The sequence below is a fragment of the Aricia agestis genome, chromosome 11 (genome assembly GCF_905147365.1).
Source record: "Aricia agestis chromosome 11, ilAriAges1.1, whole genome shotgun sequence".
In the NCBI taxonomy this organism is placed as follows: domain Eukaryota; kingdom Metazoa; phylum Arthropoda; class Insecta; order Lepidoptera; family Lycaenidae; genus Aricia; species Aricia agestis.
In genome coordinates, this window is record NC_056416.1 from 6,635,431 (window position 1) to 6,655,170 (window position 19,740).

A 19,740-nucleotide genomic window follows, 5' to 3' on the forward strand; every position below is an offset into this window, starting at 1 on the left:
GTCGGCATCATTAATATGTGTATTCATGCCAAATTGCAGCTATGTAGGTCCTATAGCTTCTGAGCAAAACCGCGGACAGACAGACAGACAGACGGACAGACAGGCGGACAGACTGAAACTATAAGGGTTCCTTGTTGACTACGGAACCCTAAAAATACTTGTAGCTGGAACTGATTACAGAAAAGTTTTTGAAATAAGAATGAGTCCAAATGAAATGAAAATGAAATAAACAATATTTATTTCTAAGTAGGTTAACAAAGTTAACACTTATAGAACGTCGCGTCAACATGAGGCCTACCACCGGTTCGGGAACTACCCCGACACGGACTTACACAGAACTAGCGTAAAACTACGCAAAATTATGTTATATTTCACTGATTGAGTAAGTTGAGGCCAGGGCCAAGCCACAAAACTGCGTTACGTTGCCGCCACAGACATAGATCATGATATATACCGCATATTATGTGTTTCGCGTGCCATATTGCCACTGACCTCCATTATACAAGTACGCTGGACTGATGATACCCTTTGAAATGACAGCTATTTTTTGTGCCTATTTGAAGCGGAATCAGCTCCCCCATTATTAGGGATAGGAACTAAATTTGATGTAAAAATGACGTTTGAAAGTCGCCATCATGTCGCCATATTGGCGCTAGTGATGTACAACTGTCTTTTCTATTATCGATGAAATGTTTCCAGATTCAGATAATGCCGACCATTAGGACAAAAATATGAAATTGAATAATACAAACGCTACATATTTGTATTAAAGATTACAGACTTCCTCTCCGTAATTTAGATAGGCGTAATAAATTAACAACGATTTCATACGTAGATAACGTGAAGTAGCAGTACCTATCTATAATCCATTTATTTTTAGCAGTTAGCACTACGAAAAACTAAAAACAAAACTTAAGATAAGCTTCTAACGAAAACTTTGTTGTATTGTATTTTCTTATTTCATTTCTAATATTATCAAAGTAGTGCTACAGTGTATCGTATTAAAGCTGAACAAAGCTGAATAAGTGTTCTGTGTGATTAAACCCTAACTAATCTCATCATATCCATACTAATATTATAAATGCGAAAGTATCTCTGTCTGTCTGTCTGTCTGTATGTCTGTCTCGCTTTCACGCCAAAACTACTGAACCGATTGCAATGAAATTTTGTACACAGTTATTCTAGAGTCTGAGAAAGGACATAGGCTACATTTTGATGTGGGAAAATATCATATTTCCATGAAAATATCGATGAAAATGAATTCGCATTGCGCGTGGCCAGCGCTCATCGCGGGGGTCCTGGGTTCGAGTCCCGCAGGCGGAACAAAAAGTTTTCAATGTTCCTGGGACTTGGATGTGTATTAAAATAAAATTTCAAAAATCTTAAACATATTTTATGTATAATATTATAAAAAATCCAGAAATATATCGATGCAATGAACATTTTAGTTCTAATACGATTCAACAGATGGCGTTTTATTTTTTACTTCATTGTAACATAGAACTAATCATACTTATTAGTTATTATGTTTTTGTTTATAGTTTTTAATACGTTAGAATATTATGTTTAATAATATTATCACGTATAATAATAATCAATCTATCTTATCTTATAGAACTCCTTCTGCATTTCTAATATATGTGACAAGTTGAAAACAGAAGGCGCTCTAAAATAAAGGAGTTCAAGTGTACCGGCGTGTTGGCCTATATTCCATCCAGAAAATATATCAATGCAATCAACATTTCAATTCTAATATATAAAAACAGATGGCCTTTTATTTTTTACTTAAATATATTTTATGTATAATATTATAAAAAATCCAGAAATATATCGATGCAATGAACATTTTAGTTCTAATACGATTCAACAGATGGCGTTTTATTTTTTACTTCATTGTAACATAGAACAATCATACTTATTAGTTACTAGCTGTTGCCCGCGTGGACTTCAGTTTATAAAGCGCGATGTCAACAAAATTGGTGTCAAAAGCTTTTATAAAAAAACCCTGGTACCCCTTAAATCAATACAGCTGTGCAGTGTGCACACAATAAGTATTTCATTTTTTTATATTAAACTTTATATTTTATGCCAAATTTTAAAGCTTATTTAGCCCCCAATTACACAACTTTACCCATAAACTATTTATTATTGATAGGTTTAAGGTTACGTCACTGCACAGATAAAGTACTGAGTTATTTCATACCGTAGAATAGATATAACAATCGAAAAAAATCGAAACTTAAATGTAAGATGATACCACCTCTTATATAAAGACTTTTGAGCAAGCGTCAGCGCGATGTAGAAGACGCACGGCGCCATCTATTATGAATTTTTGGAACTAACTTAATTTGAACAAATTTACGCATTTTCACCCCCTGACAACCCTTTTTTCCAGTAAAAAAGTAGCCTATGTCCTTTCTCAGGCTTTAGACTATCTGTATGAGTACAAAAATTCATTACAATCGGTTCGGTAGTTTTGGCGTTTGGCGTGAAAGCGAGACTGACACACAGACAGAGATACTTTAGCATTTATAATATTAGTATAGATTATGTGCACACTGCACAGCTGTTTTTGGGTATTTTGATTAATTAAGGGCCGCGCTACACCGGAATGGCAGCGGCGAGGCGAGCACTTTCAGCGCTGCCAATCCGGTGTAGCGCGGCCCTAAGAGGGGTACCACTTACCAGGGTTTTAAAGTTTTTAAATTTGACACAAATTTTGTTGACACCGTGCGCTATAAACTAAAGTCCACGCGGACGAAGTCGCGGGCAACAGCTAGTAGTAATATTATAAAGCGGAAGAGTTTGTTTGTTTGAACGCTCTAATCTCAGGAACTGCTGGTCCAATTTGAACAATTATTTCAGTGTTAGACAGCCCATTTTATATATTTTATCACGCTGAGACTAATAGAAGCTAAGAAATAGAGAAAAATGTGGAAAAAGTGGGGGAATGTATAACGTGAAGGATTATATAGGCTATTTTTTGTGGACCAATTTGTCTGTGTAATTAGATATTTACGTGGGAGAAGCCGCGCGGAAAGTCTAGTAATAATATAAAAGTTCCCTATTTATTTATGGATCTAGCAAGACAATTTTTATCGATTTACTTTATCTCATTTGATTTTCGCCATTTTGGCGCTGATTGCAGAAGTCCGAGGGAAATTAACTTATTGGATAATGCGATTCATAAATAAATACATTTTTTTATTGGGGTGGAGTAGGTAAGGTATTTATAAATAATAAAAATATATGTGCGATACTTTAACATTATATTTTATTAGTTACCGTTACACAGTTGCAGTCTGTCAAGAAAGAGTAGACGCTGAAATAATTTTTCCAAACATAATCACGATCAAATGGTAGTTTTGCGCCTTGTATTTTCACAGAGAACGTTTGTACACTTCAAATAGTAACGGCAAGCGGTAGTAGCAATTTTCGGACGCCAACCAAGCTTTTCAATTTTTTTTAACCATAATTCCAGTCTTCCTTCGTCAGACGGAAACCTGTCTATTTTAAGAGCATAATATGTATTTGATAATAAAAATCGGTTATCGGAGATTTCAATACAATTATTATAGATATCGATAAGTTTTATCGACAGAAAACTCCAGCACTATTGAATTTTATTGTTTATCAAAAATCGGTAAAACAAACGTAAATATGTGGTGAATACGGTATAATAAGATTAGTGCCACATTTTTAAGTACCTATATTATCAATAAAAGTTTAATATCGTAGAAATGAGCTATTAAAATCACTTACTTGTGAAATGTAACCCCACATCCCTTTTTGTACCGTGTTTTAGATAACATACACCTTTTCATACTTTAACTATGAACTACCACCACTTATTTACATATATCTTATATATTTAAACGAGCAATTCGTGTATATATATATAAATATATATAATTGGAATCTCGGAATCGGCTCCAACGATTTTCATGAAATTTAGTAAATAGGGGGTTTCGGGGGCGATAAATCGATCTAGCTAGGAATCATTTTTAGAAAATGTCATTTTCATCAAATACCGAGCAAAGCTCGGTCAAATAGCTAGTATTACTTAATCGCGTAAAACCTTTTAAAACACTTTAAAAACACGAAAACAATTCGAACGATTAAGCCATAGAGAATTAAAATACATGCATGGTTACCAGTGGTTACGTCAAATTTAGTTCTCTACCCTAATAATGGGGGCGCTGATTCCGCTTCAAATGGCACAAAAAAAAGTGGGTATCATAGATCCAGCGTACTTGTATAATGGAGATCAGTGCATATCGCGCTCCCAAACGACGAGCAATGCTCGTCTTTCAAAAGTCTGTTCTTTAGTCTGCTATCGGAATCGAACGTCAATCGGAATTTTAAAAATGCCTAAATGCCTAAAAGTGCCGTATTGAGCTGTAGAAATTCAAATAGAAACGTTGGCCTAGATAATGGGCACTTTTCTTATCATCGGTACGACACTGTAGCTATAAAAAAGTGGGACGCTCGTTTTCATACAAATGGAGCGACATGCGGTATCTATCTTGATCCATGCCTGTGGTTGCCACACAGTAAAATCTACATGCAATCTATGTCTGTGATGCATTGGTTGTTTTTGCGACAAGACGCTGCAACGCTGTGTTTTTTAGCCTAGGGATTGTAAGGATAAGGAAGCAGCACTCAAGGACTTAAAATTCCTCTGGTATTGCGATTGTCTACGGGCGACAGGCTTCAAAGGTAATATAACTTTATCACGTCTAGCATGTTCATAATTTATGTCACAAGATTGGTTGTATATTTTTATGTCCAAATGCTTTAATATTATTAATATCTACTCATTATCAGAGTCAGCATTAGTTAGCTGTCACTAATATATTTATGTCTTGACCCTACGAAGTAATATAATATGGGCAGCTAGAATACCATACTAATGGCCCAATATGGAATGCATGTTAATCAAAACATAAAAGATTTAATTTCGTAGATATTATCTTATCTCTTGCAGAATATCTTAAATATTTGTAATTCAACGAGAAATCCTTATTAACATTATGTCTGCTCACACGAGATATTGCGATGTTTAATAAACAACCAGCAAAAGTAATAATACAATATTGCTGGAATTCTTGTAATTTCATCCCTTCGTTACATCATCCGCGTATTATTAGTATTGGAATTTGGAATTGAGTCAGTCTAAAGAGAAATTATTTTATATTAAAACTTTTATTATAAGTAAATAATAAATATCCAATAATATTATAATTATAACCTTACACATAGACACATGACACCTAAGACACATTTTACGAAACTCCACCCTCCACCTTCAGGGTGGAGTTTCGTAAAATGTGTCTATATTATCAGCTATATAGCTGATATAGACACATTTTACCACGTCTACATTCTATAGCACTTTTATCAATATTATGATCTAAGTATTGTATGTCGCCGAAATAAAAGCTAAACCTAGGGCCTTTTGAGAGCCGTTGATCCTTTGTCCCCGTACAAAACTCATGCCAGTACAGTGCAACAAGATTCTTGTAAGTCTATCCATATTTCATACTAATATTATAGACGCTGAAGTGTGTCTGTCTGTCAGTTACCTCTTCACGCCCAAGCCACTGAACCGATTTTGCTGATGATGATTTGAAATTTGGTACGGAGATACTTTTTATCTCAGAGAAATGTACGGTTCCCGCGTGATAAACGAATTCTGGTGCAACGGAGTTACCTGGGCATCATCAGCTAGTCAGCTAGTAACATAATCTTGTAATGGGCAATTTCAGTTGCAACGTATTATTAACTATAAATAACGCCAAATATTTTAAATACTTTTCACGTTATCAAAATATGTAATCAGTGAACTGTGTACTCGTACGATAAGTTTTATTGCAGTGCAGTGTTAAGGAGATTATGACACGGATACGTGATTGAAAAGATTACTACATAGTACATAGAATTATGAGAGTAAAGAAATGGACAGTGCTCCTGTCCTGTGTACTGCGCACACACTTAGGCACTATAAAATTACTTCTGCGTACCTGGCCTGGTTTCAATGAAACCAGCCACCGTCAGCGAAACCGGTGTAGGTTTTTTTATAATAGGCTAGATTGAAAATTCTCATTTTCTACTTTATGTAGGTACATACATATTACATATCTATTTTCAGCAGGGATTCGTGTTCCAGTTATGAATTGTGTAATCAAAGGAATCTGAGATTGCATGCATTGACGTCAGCTGCGGGGTCAATGGCCGCCAGTTCGCATCGTGGTAAAGCACAATGTATCTGACCAACTTTCGCTGACTAGATAGTACGGGAGCCCTAGAACAATTTTTATTACTATCAAGCGCTAATTTTTTGTGAGTAGCTTCATTTTTATAAGACGAACAACATTTTTATTTGCAAAAAATCTTGAAAGTGGTAGCTAACAGAAATAGAAAGGAATTCATACTTTGACTTGATGGTACTGAAATATGGATTGTTCTATTGGTAGGACAATGTTACTCTTAACTATTAACCTATCAATATACAAAAAATCGGTTCCGTTTTAGGGTTCAGTAGTCAACCAAGTTTTGTTGATTACAGAACCTATAACGGAACCCTAACGAGCTGATTTTTTGTATATTGATAGGTTAATCATAGTTTAAATATAATTTAAGAGTAACATTGTCCTACAAATAGAGCAATCCATATTTTAGGACCATTAAGTCAAAGTATGAAATCCTTTGTATCTCTGTTAGCTACCACTTTCGAGATTTTTCGCAAATAAAAATGTTGTTCGTTTTATCAAAATGAAGCTACTTACAAAAATTTAACTTGATAGTAATTAAAATAATTTGTTCTAGGGATCCCGTACTAAGACTGGCATTTAGCGAAATTAAAGACGTCAACAATTTACTGTAGATTGTTTATACCTATTTAAGTTTAACTGCTCTTTATATGTTTGCCAATGATATAATAATAAAAAACTCAAAGCAGATATGTTACTACCGCGCGCGTTTTGAAGCTTCAAATACGACCCAATTGGGTCGTCTTTCATTTAGTCTGTCTCTTTTATGTAAATGGCATTTCGTATCTTTTGTTTCACTTATCTGTCAAATTTGTCAATGTTGTTCGGAAGAGATTTAAGCCGAAAAATAGTATGAACGTAACAGATCTGTATAAATAGAATATCATTGATGTTTGCGGTATTTTAAAGTCCGGCTGCGATAAATTTTACACTGCGAGATTAACACATACTCTAGCCTCCTTTTAACCCATAAAAATGTAGTGTTCTGTGTTCCCGTGGGCTGTATTTACTATTTAGGCGGCTAGAGGCGCAAGCAAAAACTTAACCTTTAACTTTTTATAATATTTAAGTATTAACTCAATTTTTTACACAGAATACAAAAGAACGGCGCGGCAGGTCATAACTCATAACAATATTTCATACTAATTTTTATTTCGTGATAAAATAAAATTTATCGACGTGTATAAATTACTCTGGCCTCCGAATTGTTATGTCTCAGAACTTAGCTCAATGCCCTTATTCATTATAACAGAACATTAAATTAAATAATAAATTATCGCTTAAATCAAGAGAAGTGTTAGCTATCATAGCCGAATTTGTTTTACCTAAATTTCGGAATACATAGATCTATAATATATCTGATGTAGTTGACACATCTTCAAAAACTAAATTTCTTGTGAATTTTTAATTTAGCCTTAACTTTGAGTCCGGGAAACCCACTTGTTTCGCGAGACTTGAATTTCTGCGCCAAAACAGTAGCGGGCAACATCCATAAGTTAAAATGAAGTGTGTCTGTCCTATTCACGCTTAAACCGCTGAACCGATTTTGATGAAATTTGGGAAACAGAAACTTTGAATCCCGAGATAGATTATGTTGCGGAAAAATGTACGGTTACCGCGCAAATTATTTTCAGCGCAAAGGAGTTGCGGGTGTCTAGTAACTTACTAGTCATCGTCACGGAGACTTTCAAGAAGAGAGCGTATTCCCTCTTAAAAGGCCAGCAACGCACCTGCAGCTCTTCTGATGCTGTGAATGTCCATGGGCGACGGTAGTTGCATTCCATCAGATGACCCGTTTGCTCATTGCCCTTTTATTTCATAAAAAAAGACTGTAGAATTTACTCAACTAGATTTTGAGTAAGATAGAAATGACACGATTACAACATGAACAAAACTCATGCGAGCGCTCCGCTTACTAGTCATCGTCACGGAGACTTTCAAGAAGAAGAGAGCGTATTCCCTCTTAAAAGGCCAGCAACGCACCTGCAGCTCTTCTGATGCTGTGAATGTCCATGGGCGACGGTAGTTGCTTTCCATCAGATGACCCGTTTGCTCATTGCCCTTTTATTTCATAAAAAAAAGACTGTAGAATTTACTCAACTAGATTTTGAGTAAGATAGAAATGGCACGATTACAACATGAACAAAACTCATGCGAGCGCTCCGCATCGAGGTCAGACGAATTTTATAGCGCGGAACGTCAACGTAGTTGGTGCCTGGTGGTAGTTACTGGCGCAAGTAACTCACCAGTACTAGTGGTCATTGGAAAGCAGTGAGTAACCTACTAGTGGAGTGATAGCCAACCAGACTTTGGTCATTTTACAAAAGCTATAAGTTTTACTGCATATGATAGAAACGGTAGAAACGACTAGGAACTATGCAGTTTCCGTCGCGGTTACTTTAGGGGTTTTCAGTTCAGTAGCTCTACCATGACTTTAAAGCTATAGTATTTATCGAATATCGATACTCGATACCGCCATACTAAATATTTACGTAGTAGGTATCGAGTATCGATAAATACTATAGCTTTAAAGTCATGGTAGAGCTACTGAAGGTCTATAGTTTTACTGCATATGATAGAAACGGTAGAAACGACTAGGAACTATGCAGTTTCCGTCGCGGTTACTTTAGGGGTTTTCAGTTCAGTAGCTCTACCATGACTTTAAAGCTATAGTATTTATCGAATATCGATACTCGATACCGCCATACTAAATATTTACGTAGTAGGTATCGAGTATCGATAAATACTATAGCTTTAAAGTCATGGTAGAGCTACTGAAGGTCTATAGTTTTACTGCATATGATAGAAACGGTAGAAACGACTAGGAACTATGCAGTTTCCGTCGCAGTTACTTTAGGGGTTTTCAGTTCAGTAGCTCTACCAAGAGTTTAAAGCCATAGTATTTATCGAATATCGATACTCGATACCGCCATACTAAATATTTACGTAGTCGGTATCGAGTATCGATAAATACTATAGCTTTAAAATCATGGTAGAGCTACTGAAGGTCTATCTAACCTTCGATAAAGTATGAAGCTCGATTCTTGCTGCGGTAGTCGGTGGTCGTTCTTGCTTCTATGTAAGTCATGTAAAGGAAATTTTTATATAATGAGAATTTTTTTACGGGCTTTGGCCCAGCTCACATCCCCACCACTGTCTCTCCTGTGTCGCCAGGATCGACAGAGGTATCCAACCACGATAACCCTTTGACATGATCTCAGGGAGCTCGAGGGACATGCTAACTGGACCTTTACATCCGTTGTGGATGATTTATACAGTATTTTTCAGGGCGAAGCAACCACTCCTTAAATACTGTAGTGCCTGGGACAAGATTTTTTAAATGTCCGTATGGTTGCCCAAGCGCATACGGCATTCTCGCATCATAGTCGGCCTAGTCCAGAGGAAAGAACTAGTCAATATGTCTGGGACCAACTATGTGCTGGTTTCCTCACGATGTTTTCCTTCCCCGTACGAGCGTCGTCTGTATTATGTACTTGAGATCAGAAAATGTCTCATAGGTACACGCCTCCACCCGGGTTCGAACCTGCACCTTCTAGGAGTGCGAACTGAAGGTCTACCCATTAGGCCACGGACAAACTGTCTTAAAATGAGGAAGGCCTAGCTATCGTTGGCTCTTGTGCCATAGTGTTGTGTGCTGTACGCACCTACACTAATATGTATTCTGTGCCTACACATAACACAACAAAATGAAAATAACCTACAGATACTCCGAAGCCTACTTGTGCTAGTCTAGGACCTAGGTTATAGTCTGGGTTTATAAAGGAAATAATGAAGACTAATTGGTATACATAATTAAACTAGTACCTGGATGACCGAGCTTTGCTCGGTATAGCAAACACTCATTGACTTAGTGTTATTTAATAACGCCATCTGCTGGTCGTTAAAACAATTAGTTGCTAACAAAATAGTATTATTATTCGCCAATAGATTTTTCAGTTTATCGATTATCGATAAAACACGAATAAAAAGACATTTTCTGAAAATGATTCCTAGCTAGATCGATTTATCGCCCCCGAAACCCCCTATTTACTAAATTTCATGAAAATCGTTGGAGCCGATTCCGAGATTCTAATTATATATATATATATATATATATAGTATATACATATATATATATATATATATATATATATATATATATATATATATATATATATATATATATATATATATATATGATATATATATATATATATATATATATACAAGAATTGCTCGTTTAAAGATATAAGATTAATTATAAAAATAGTTTAATATAACAATAACGAGGGTAAAACTGGTACTTACAACACTTATCATTCTTGAAGGTTGAACCACTTATCACAATAGTAATTAGCTCAATACCTAATTAATGACCTGGATAAAGAAATAAATATCCTCTTATAGTTTAAATGCTTGTAATAAACCTAATGGCTAGACAAAACTAGGTTTTAAAGGTATTTTTAAGGGTTTATATATTTTGGCAACAGTTTATCTATTCACTAGTGTTTTTTATGGCTAGCCTCGAAAAGTTAAAGCTTTAACGAAAAGTTAAAAGATTTATAAGAAATTTTTTAGGTTATATTATATAATCGATCACTGACCAGAGTTCGGAGCAGAGGGCGCATGTCTCTAGTATCAAATGCAGTAAATAATCTGACCAATCTGCTAGAAATCTTTACCCTGACGGACCTCAAAATCGGGCATGTTGCGCCTTAATATCAGAATTTTGACACAAATGTTGACAAACGTTTTTTTTATGAAATAAGGAGGCAAAAGAGCAAAGGGGTCACCTGATGAAAAGCAACTACCGTTACCCATGGACACAAGCAAAATCAGAAGAGCTGCACCTGCAGCTCTTCTGATTTTGCCGGCAACGCACCTGCGTTGCCGGCCTTTTAAGAGGGAATAGGATTACAGGGTAGGGAAGGCAAGGAAGGGAATAGAGAAGGGAAGGGTAGGGAATAGGGCCTCCGGCAAACTCACTCACTCGGCGAAACACAGCGCAAGCGCTGTTTCACGCCGGTTTTCTGTGAGCCCGTGGTATTTCTCCGGTCGAGCCGGCCCATTAGTGCCGAAGCATGGGTCTACCACGTGTCTTAGATGCGGCACGAGCATTGCTGAGTGCTACCGTATAGCGTGAAAACATTGGTATAATATATCATAAATTATATGCTATTGCCACAAAGCTTATTATTATTTGTGCTGTAACTTTAATCATAATAAATAATTTAACCAAATTCTTCTGTTACAGCACAAGAAAATTCTACAGAGCGTGAAATACTTTCGTTTTGTTTTTCATCTTACACACAGCAAAAGAACGGAAATCCAAAGTACTTGTAACCTTGTGCTGGTTAAGTATTTATAATTAGTAATAATTGTACTTTGGCCTTCACGGCGATTTCATTCAGTTATCCTGTTTATCTATACTTCTATACTAATTATTTATTCATAACTAGCTGTTGCCTGCGACTTCGTCCGCGTGGACTTTAGTTTATAGCCCGCGGTGTCAACAAAATTTGTGTCAAATTTAAAAACTTTTTAAAACCCTGGTAAGTGGTACCCCTCTTAGGGCCGCGCAGCGCGCTACACCGGAATGGCAGCGCTGAAAGTGCTCGCCTCGCCGCTGCCATTCCGGTGTAGCGCGGCCCTTAATTAATCAAAATACCCTAAACAGCTGTGCAGTGTGCACATAATCTATACTAATATTATAAATGCGAAAGTATCTCTGTCTGTCTGTCTCGCTTTCACGCCAAAACTACTGAACCGATTACAATGAAATTTTGTACACAGTTATTCTAGAGTCTGAGAAAGGACATAGGCTACATTTTGATGTGGGAAAATATCTTATTTCCATGAAAATATCGATGAAAATTACTTCGCATTGCGCGTGGCCAGCGCTCATCCCGGGGGTCCTGGGTTCGAGTCCCGCAGGCGGAACAAAAAGTTTTCAATGTTCCTGGGTCTTGGATGTGTATTAAAATAATATTTCAAAAATCTTAAATATATTTTATGTATAATATTATAAAAAATCTAGAAATATATCGATGCAATGAACATTTTAGTTCTAATACGATTCAACAGATGGCGCTTTTATTTTTTACTTCATTGTAACATAAGAACTAATCATACTATACATAATCATACTATAAATATTATACTATATGTTTTTGTTTATAGTTTTTAATACGTTAGAATATTATGTTTAATAATATTATCACTTGCTATAATAATAATCAATCTATCTTATCTTATAGAACTCCTACTGCATTTCTAAGGAGTTCGAGTGTACCGTGTTGGCCTATATTCCATCCAGAAAATATATCAATGCAATCAACATTTTAATTCTAATATATGAAAACAGATGGCGCTTTATTTTTTACTTCATTATTATAACAGAACTAATCATACCTACTTTATTATATATTAATGTTTTTATTCATAACTAGCTGTTGCCTGCGACTTCGTCCGCGTGGACTTTAGTTTATAGCCCGCGGTGTCAACAAAATTTGTGTCAAATTTAAAAACTTTTTAAAACCCTGGTAAGTGGTACCCCTCTTAGGGCCGCGCAGCGCGCTACACCGGAATGGCAGCGCTGAAAGTGCTCGCCTCGCCGCTGCCATTCCGGTGTAGCGCGGCCCTTAATTAATCAAAATACCCTAAACAGCTGTGCAGTGTGCACATAATCTATACTAATATTATAAATGCGAAAGTATCTCTGTCTGTCTGTCTGTCTGTCAGTCTCGCTTTCACGCCAAACGCCAAAACTACCGAACCGATTGTAATGAAATTTTGTATACTGATAGTCTAAAGCCTGAGAAAGGACATAGGCTACTTTTTTACTGGAAAAAAGGGTTGTAAGGGTCGTAAATTTGTTCAAAAAATTCATAATAGATGGCGCCGTGCGTCTTCTACATCGCGCTGACGCTTGCTCAAAAGTCTTTCTATAAGAGGTGGTATCATCTTACATTTAAGTTTCGATTTTTTTCGATTGTTATATCTATTCTACGGTATTAAATAACTCAGTACTTTATCTGTGCAGGCAGTGACGTAACCTTAAGACCAAATTTCACCAACGACTGTTAAAGTTAATGCTCGAATTAGTATCACGTTAGCTGTTTCGTTTTTCATATGAATGAAAGAGAAGACAGGACATTTTAACAAGCTGTTAACACTAACAGACGTTGGTGAAATTGGGGCTAAACCTATCAATGATAAATAGTTTATGGGTAAAGTTGTGTAATTGGGGGGCAATTTAATTTAATAAGCTTTAAAATTTGGCATAAAATATAAAGTTTAATATACAAAAATGAAGTACTTATTGTGTGCACACTGCACAGCTGTATTGATTTAAGGGGTACCAGGGTTTTTTTATAAAAGCTTTTGACACCAATTTTGTTGACATCGCGCGCTATAAACTGAAGTCCACGCGGACGAAGTCGCGGGCAACAGCTAGTACTAGATATTGGAAATATACTTCTAATAATACATTTTAAATTACTACTTCCGTAAATAATGGGATAAACAATTTTTTTATCTAAAATTTTGATACAAAAAATGTGCCGTTGTTTATGTTTGCAAGAGACCCTAAACTTGGGAGCATAAAGCAGCTCAAGAGTCAAGACCCTTACTAAGCTCCTACAAAATGTTGAGTTTTTTTTTGTTGTCAAAAAAAATCGTCAACTTGAGAACCCGGATCGGGTTTTCAAGTTGACGATTTTTTTTTACGGTTTTATCGACGGTTAAAAATGAATTGAAATGGGAAATAAATAATAACAGATGCAAATACTCTACTACTCTAGTACAAAACAACGCTAACAGTTATATTTCATGCGCTGAACTATGAGGTCACGCCTTGAAATCCGGCCAAGGACGAACTTTGGAGACTACTGTTTTAACGCGAATACTGCTAAGATGCTAAGAGGTTAGCTTTGTTTATAAGTATTTAGTACACACTGGAATTTACAAGGCACCTGCTTCTATAGTTAGTTCCCTAGTCGAGGTGTCTAGTCAACTTTAAAATAATATGTACTATCAGAGAAGTTGATTCCTATGCAAATCGGGGACCTAAGTAGTTTGGTTGCGTTACGTCAAACCCAGCTGACAGATCACTAATTAACATTGAATTGACATATTCGACCAAATAACGTTGGTCTGTCAATGGGGATTGTCCATTTTTTTTTAATTTTGCTCATTACAAAAACATTTCGAGGAATAAGGTCAGGGATCGTTTTTCTGTACATAAACGAAAAAAATACCCATTAGTTACTTATATTTTTGAACAAATACGTTTAACCTTTGTTTGACCTTCAATGGCGTTAAATTAGCAATAAATTCGACCAACGTTACGTTTCCAACTTTTGGTGAGCTTCTCGTATCAGCTTTCACATAATGAGAACGTGCATTTGACGAACCAGCCATTATAAATAAGATTGAAAGGAAATTTAAAACATATGCAGAGGTCGATTGGCGGCCGATGATGACGTCAGAGCGAAACTTTAAAAATTTATTGAGAAAAACCTAGCCAATGAATTTCAAAATTATTTAATTTATATTCTTAAAATACTCTATTTTAACGAAAAAAAATATAAAAAGTACATGTGATTTTTTTTGGACAATGCCCAATGCATAGGAATCAACTTCCTCGATGGTACCTATTTTATAGATTACACACTAGCTAAAAGCGTTAATAATGTTTTATCACATTAAATTGATACATTTAAATGAATGCTAGGAGGCTTTTTTCTGTGTACCCACAAGGATAAGTTATAATATGTAGGATAAATGATATGTAGGCAATGTTTTTCTACATTCTGGGCGGGTTGCACCAACTTACTTTTAAAACCATAATAAAATGTCAAATGAACTGTCAAATCTCTAGTAAAAGTCCATATAATGGACGCCCAATTTGACGATAACCTTAACCTTAACTATAACTACGCCTCGGTGCAACCCACCCTAAGTACAATTACTATTAAAAAAAAACCGGCCAAGTGCGAGTTGGACTCGCCCATAAAGGGTTCCGCAGCAGCAATACGGTTTGTTTTTATGAAATTAAGAGGTTTTTGATTTATTTTCAAATTTCAGTTGATTTAATGAAAGTTAAATTAAGGTTTACCATTTATGACGTATAAAAAAAACTACTGGCTAGATCTCGTTCGAACCAATTTTCGTTGGTAGTTTTTGTAGTAATGTACATCATATATATTTTTTTAGACTTATCTTTAGAAGTTAGAGGGGGGGGGGACACATTTTACCACTTTGGAAGAGTGTCTCTCAAAAATGATATTAGAAACCTCAATATGATTTTTTAAGACCATTCCATAGATACCCCACACGCATAGGTTAGATGAAAAAAAAAATTTCGTTTCAGTTGTATCTATGGGGACCCCTAAAATTTTTAATATTTTTTCCATTTTTGTATCAAAATCTTGAAGCGGTTCACAGATTACATCTACTTACCAAGTTTCAATAGTATATAGCTCTTATAGTTTCGGAGAAAAGTGGCTGTGACATACGGACGGACAGACAGACAGACAGACAGACAGACAGACATGACGAATCTATAAGGGTTCCGTTTTTTGCCATTTGGCTACGGAACCCTAAAAAAGACGGGTTGCACTCCGGGAGTGCCGGCAGAAGTGAAAACTTGATTATTAACGTTGTGCATTATTTTTTTAACCCATTTTTTATGAAAATCGATTTTTTAAAAATCGATTTTTTTAATTAATCCAAACCCTTACAATCGATGAAATTTTTAATCCACTTTTTATGAAAATCGATTTAAAAAAAAATCGATTTTTTTAAGTAATCGAAACCCTTACAATTTTTTTAACCCATTTTTTATGAAAATCGTTTTTAAAAAATCGATTTTTTTAATTAATCGAAACCCTTAAAATCGATTAAAAATATCGACAATCGAAAAAAAAACAATCGATTGTTCGAATAATCGATTAATCGATTTCGATGTTACAACACTACTATCCAACCGTCTTACGGTTTTTCGATCAGCACAAGAATCTGACGCTAGTTTCACAGTTTTTACCCACCCCACAAAAGTGCTCAACGCCGCTAAAGAAGTTTTCACTTCAATAATTTCTGAACTAGTTTCAATTTAAAGGGTCAGTTCACTAAACGAGACGAGAAAAGACGAGACACATGTATTGCGTTTCAGGCAAGTCACCCATCGTCTCGTTATATTATATACTTATTATAAAATGCTAAAAAATGTTACCCTCAGCAAAAACCGCAAGCAAATTAAATAAGCGTATTACACAATCATTACACAGCGTTACGAAAATAAACACAACCGTAAAACTATTAGCCGTAATCTGCTTTTCTCGTATATTGCTTACGTAATTGAATAAAGCCTGCAACTTGTTACGTACAATATCGCGTTATTAGATTCCACCCCGCGTCCCAGGGCGGTTGTCCACCGGCCACCGCCGCCGTCACCGGGACGACACCGGGACGTCACCGACAGAAATTCATATAAAATGCAACTTTATAGATTTATTTTGCTCTACATTTTGCTCTACGCAACTACAAAGTAGCGGCGGCATGGGTCGCTAGACCAAAGCCGGTAGAAAACAAAACCTTTACCCTAGGCCAGTAATGGCGAACCAATGGCACGCGTGTCACCAGTGTCACGATACATAAAATTTGGAGCACGCTATCACAAAACTAGTATCGAAATTATTTTAACAACAATAAACATTATAAGATCCTCCTCTGCATAGCAAGCATTAAATTAGGAAAATTTTGAAATACGCATCGGATCACAAAAATACTGAATGGCACGTTTCTAAAGATTTCTTCAGAAAAAGGACACATTAATACGAAAAGGTTCGCCGTCCCTGACCTAGGCCATAGGTTTCATTTTGCTCTACGGCGTAGAGTCTACGCCACTACAAAGCACTAAGCAGCGGCGGCATGGGTAGCCAGACCAACAATGTCGGTAGAAAACAAAACCTTATAGCCTAGGCCCTAGGTAATAACGTGGCATTTTAGTGTAAACATGACTAGTGATTGGACAGTACCACTTACCAGTCATTAGACAGAGCTCAAAAACACTATATTTATTAAGATTGCTTTCAACTACCTGTTTTTATTTAAAATTAGGCGTTCTATTATTTAAAAAAACAGGCGGTTTTTAAAGCAACCCTAATAAATATTGTGTTTTTGTGCTTTGATTAATGACTGGTACTGTCCAGTCACTAGTCATTTTACCCTATATGAATTTTTGTCGGTGACGTCCCGGTGACGGCGGCAGCGGACAAAAGTCCTCAGGGGGAACCCCATATTGTACATATTATGGACAAATTTCATGCATGTATTCTATTAACGCAGAGAACATTTCAGATAGAAATTCAGATTTTAACCGAAATATTATTTACAGATGTACAACTTACAAGTAGAGTGTATTAACTCCCAGAGGAAGTTAATTTATTTTTTAGACTTAAGAGTCTTTGGGGAATCTTCTTATTATAACATATGATTACCTAATTATTTATTCATATCAATAAATAATATTTTTTTTATTTTATTTGTGTTCTTAGTACATAATATACATGTCGCAGCCGACTGGTTTAAATAGCCGTTCAATCAAACAGCTAGCCCTTTGACTGAACAACGCCATTCAATCACACGGCTATACGTCGTTTAGCCGAATTGTTGACTACAACGTTCAACACTACAGCTAGACGACGCTTAGCCAACTGGTTTAATGGCAAATTAACTAGGGCGACCATTAGCTTAATATGTAATTTGGGAGAATAGGAAAACTTTTTGTATTTTATTGAAAGATTATTCTTGGATTAAGAGTTTAAGGGGTGACCAAAAGTTTAATGCAATAAGTAAAAATAAAAAATTCTGAGGCGTGTTTTGTGGCGGTCGCCAGCTGCTGCCGCAGCACAGTCACAGTTCTAACCTAACTAACTTTTGCACTTTCTGGATTGTGTTTGTTTTTGTTTTGACGGGGGGCTGCGCCCCCCGAGCCCCCCTTTTGTTTGACGACGGTCGCCGGCTGCTGCCGCAGCACGCTCGCTGCGCTCGCTCGGCTCCCTCTGTGTTGTGGTCTAAGTTCTAACCTAACCTAACCAACTTTTGGACTTTCTGGATTGTGTTTGTTTTTGTTTTGACGGGGGGCTGTGCCCCCCGAACCCCCTTTTCCGGTGGGCTGCGACCATCCATTTCATAATCCCGTAATTTCTCCTCGAATATTTGTTGAAATTTTGATTCACTCGTATGTGTAATACGATTTTTGTCTCTTTAATAACACTTGTAACTTTTATTAACTACTTTCTTTCCGAAAAACAACCACAAACACCAACAAACACCTGCTAGTTGACGCCATATTGTAAATAAAACGCACCTATAGCCGCAGCGGTGCACGCTGAACTACTTCAATTAGACGGCGGCTTTTGAATCAGCTGTAGTGTTGAACGTTTTGAGCGACTAAAATATTCAATATAAAAGCTAGACGTGTGATTGAATGGCGTTGTTCAGTCAAAAGGGCTAGCTGTTTGATTGAACGGCTATATAGTAGGTATTCAAGGAGTGCAGTGCATTACTTGCCATTCACAGATATTTTAATTTAAATTTCGTACGTTTTAGATGACTCATGACGTTAATTATTAAATATTAATAGTAAAAAATATAGTAGAAAAAAATTAAAATGAATACATTTAAAACGCCTAAATTTATAAAATAGCATCGAAGGTGCGAAGTGCGAACGCGATCGACTAGGTATGATCTAGGTATGATCGCGAGGTATGGCTCAAGGTCAAGGCATGCAGCCCGCGCGCGGCAGACCCTAGGCTTATGCATGCGTTAAGATTTTCGTGTCCGTACACAGTTCGTCAACGCACACAAACATGAATATTTGTACTGAAAGTCCTGCGGCAGAGCCCAGCAGTGTAGCCAGCTATAGGAATTTCCCACTTTTAGTAGGAGAAAAATAAATATACAGTGAGTATTTTAGGGAGTAAAAATATTTAGGGATATTCTTGGGCGTAAAATTTTTGAAGCAAAAATTTATACTTATTTATTTCGTTTTTAGTACTATTTTTTTTCGCCGTATTTTTTTTCGTGGTTTTCGCCGCGACCACAACAATTTCGGTCGGCTGAAGTAGTATTTTCAGCGTTTTGATCTCTTAGTGGAAAGCACCGCAAGTGATAAATTATATTTGAATTCTAGTTGGGGAGTTCTGATTGAAATTCAGTGGGTTTTCAAGTTGCTTTAGGGGGAAATTTTTTGAAGAGTTGGCATCACTGGAGGTGGCCGGCGGCGCGCGGCGCTCGGGAGTTATCGGATAATGTTCGTTGCCTATAATCCGAGTAAAAATAATAGACGGAAATCTAATTAAATAATTACGTATGCACATTATGCATTCTTGTTTAGTAAGGTTATCATTTGATTACATAGCAGAAATGTTTTGTTTTGGGAGGCCATTCAAGGCCATTTGTT

General features: G+C 36.3%; 1 protein-coding gene across 7 annotated transcripts in view; it reads right to left on the bottom strand.

The window, feature by feature from the left end:
- The window catches only part of LOC121731550 (diacylglycerol lipase-beta), a 128,569-nt gene that overhangs the window by 52,404 nt on the left and 56,425 nt on the right, over positions 1-19,740 (bottom strand). Inside the window, exon 1 of one of the 7 annotated variants that reach the window (XM_042121026.1) lies at positions 9,291-9,313. The exons of the other annotated variants lie outside the window; for them this stretch is intronic. The gene's annotated coding sequence lies outside the window, so the exon portion shown is untranslated. Of the gene's footprint in view, positions 1-9,290; positions 9,314-19,740 lie in introns of those variants that run through there. 7 annotated transcript variants of the gene reach the window in all.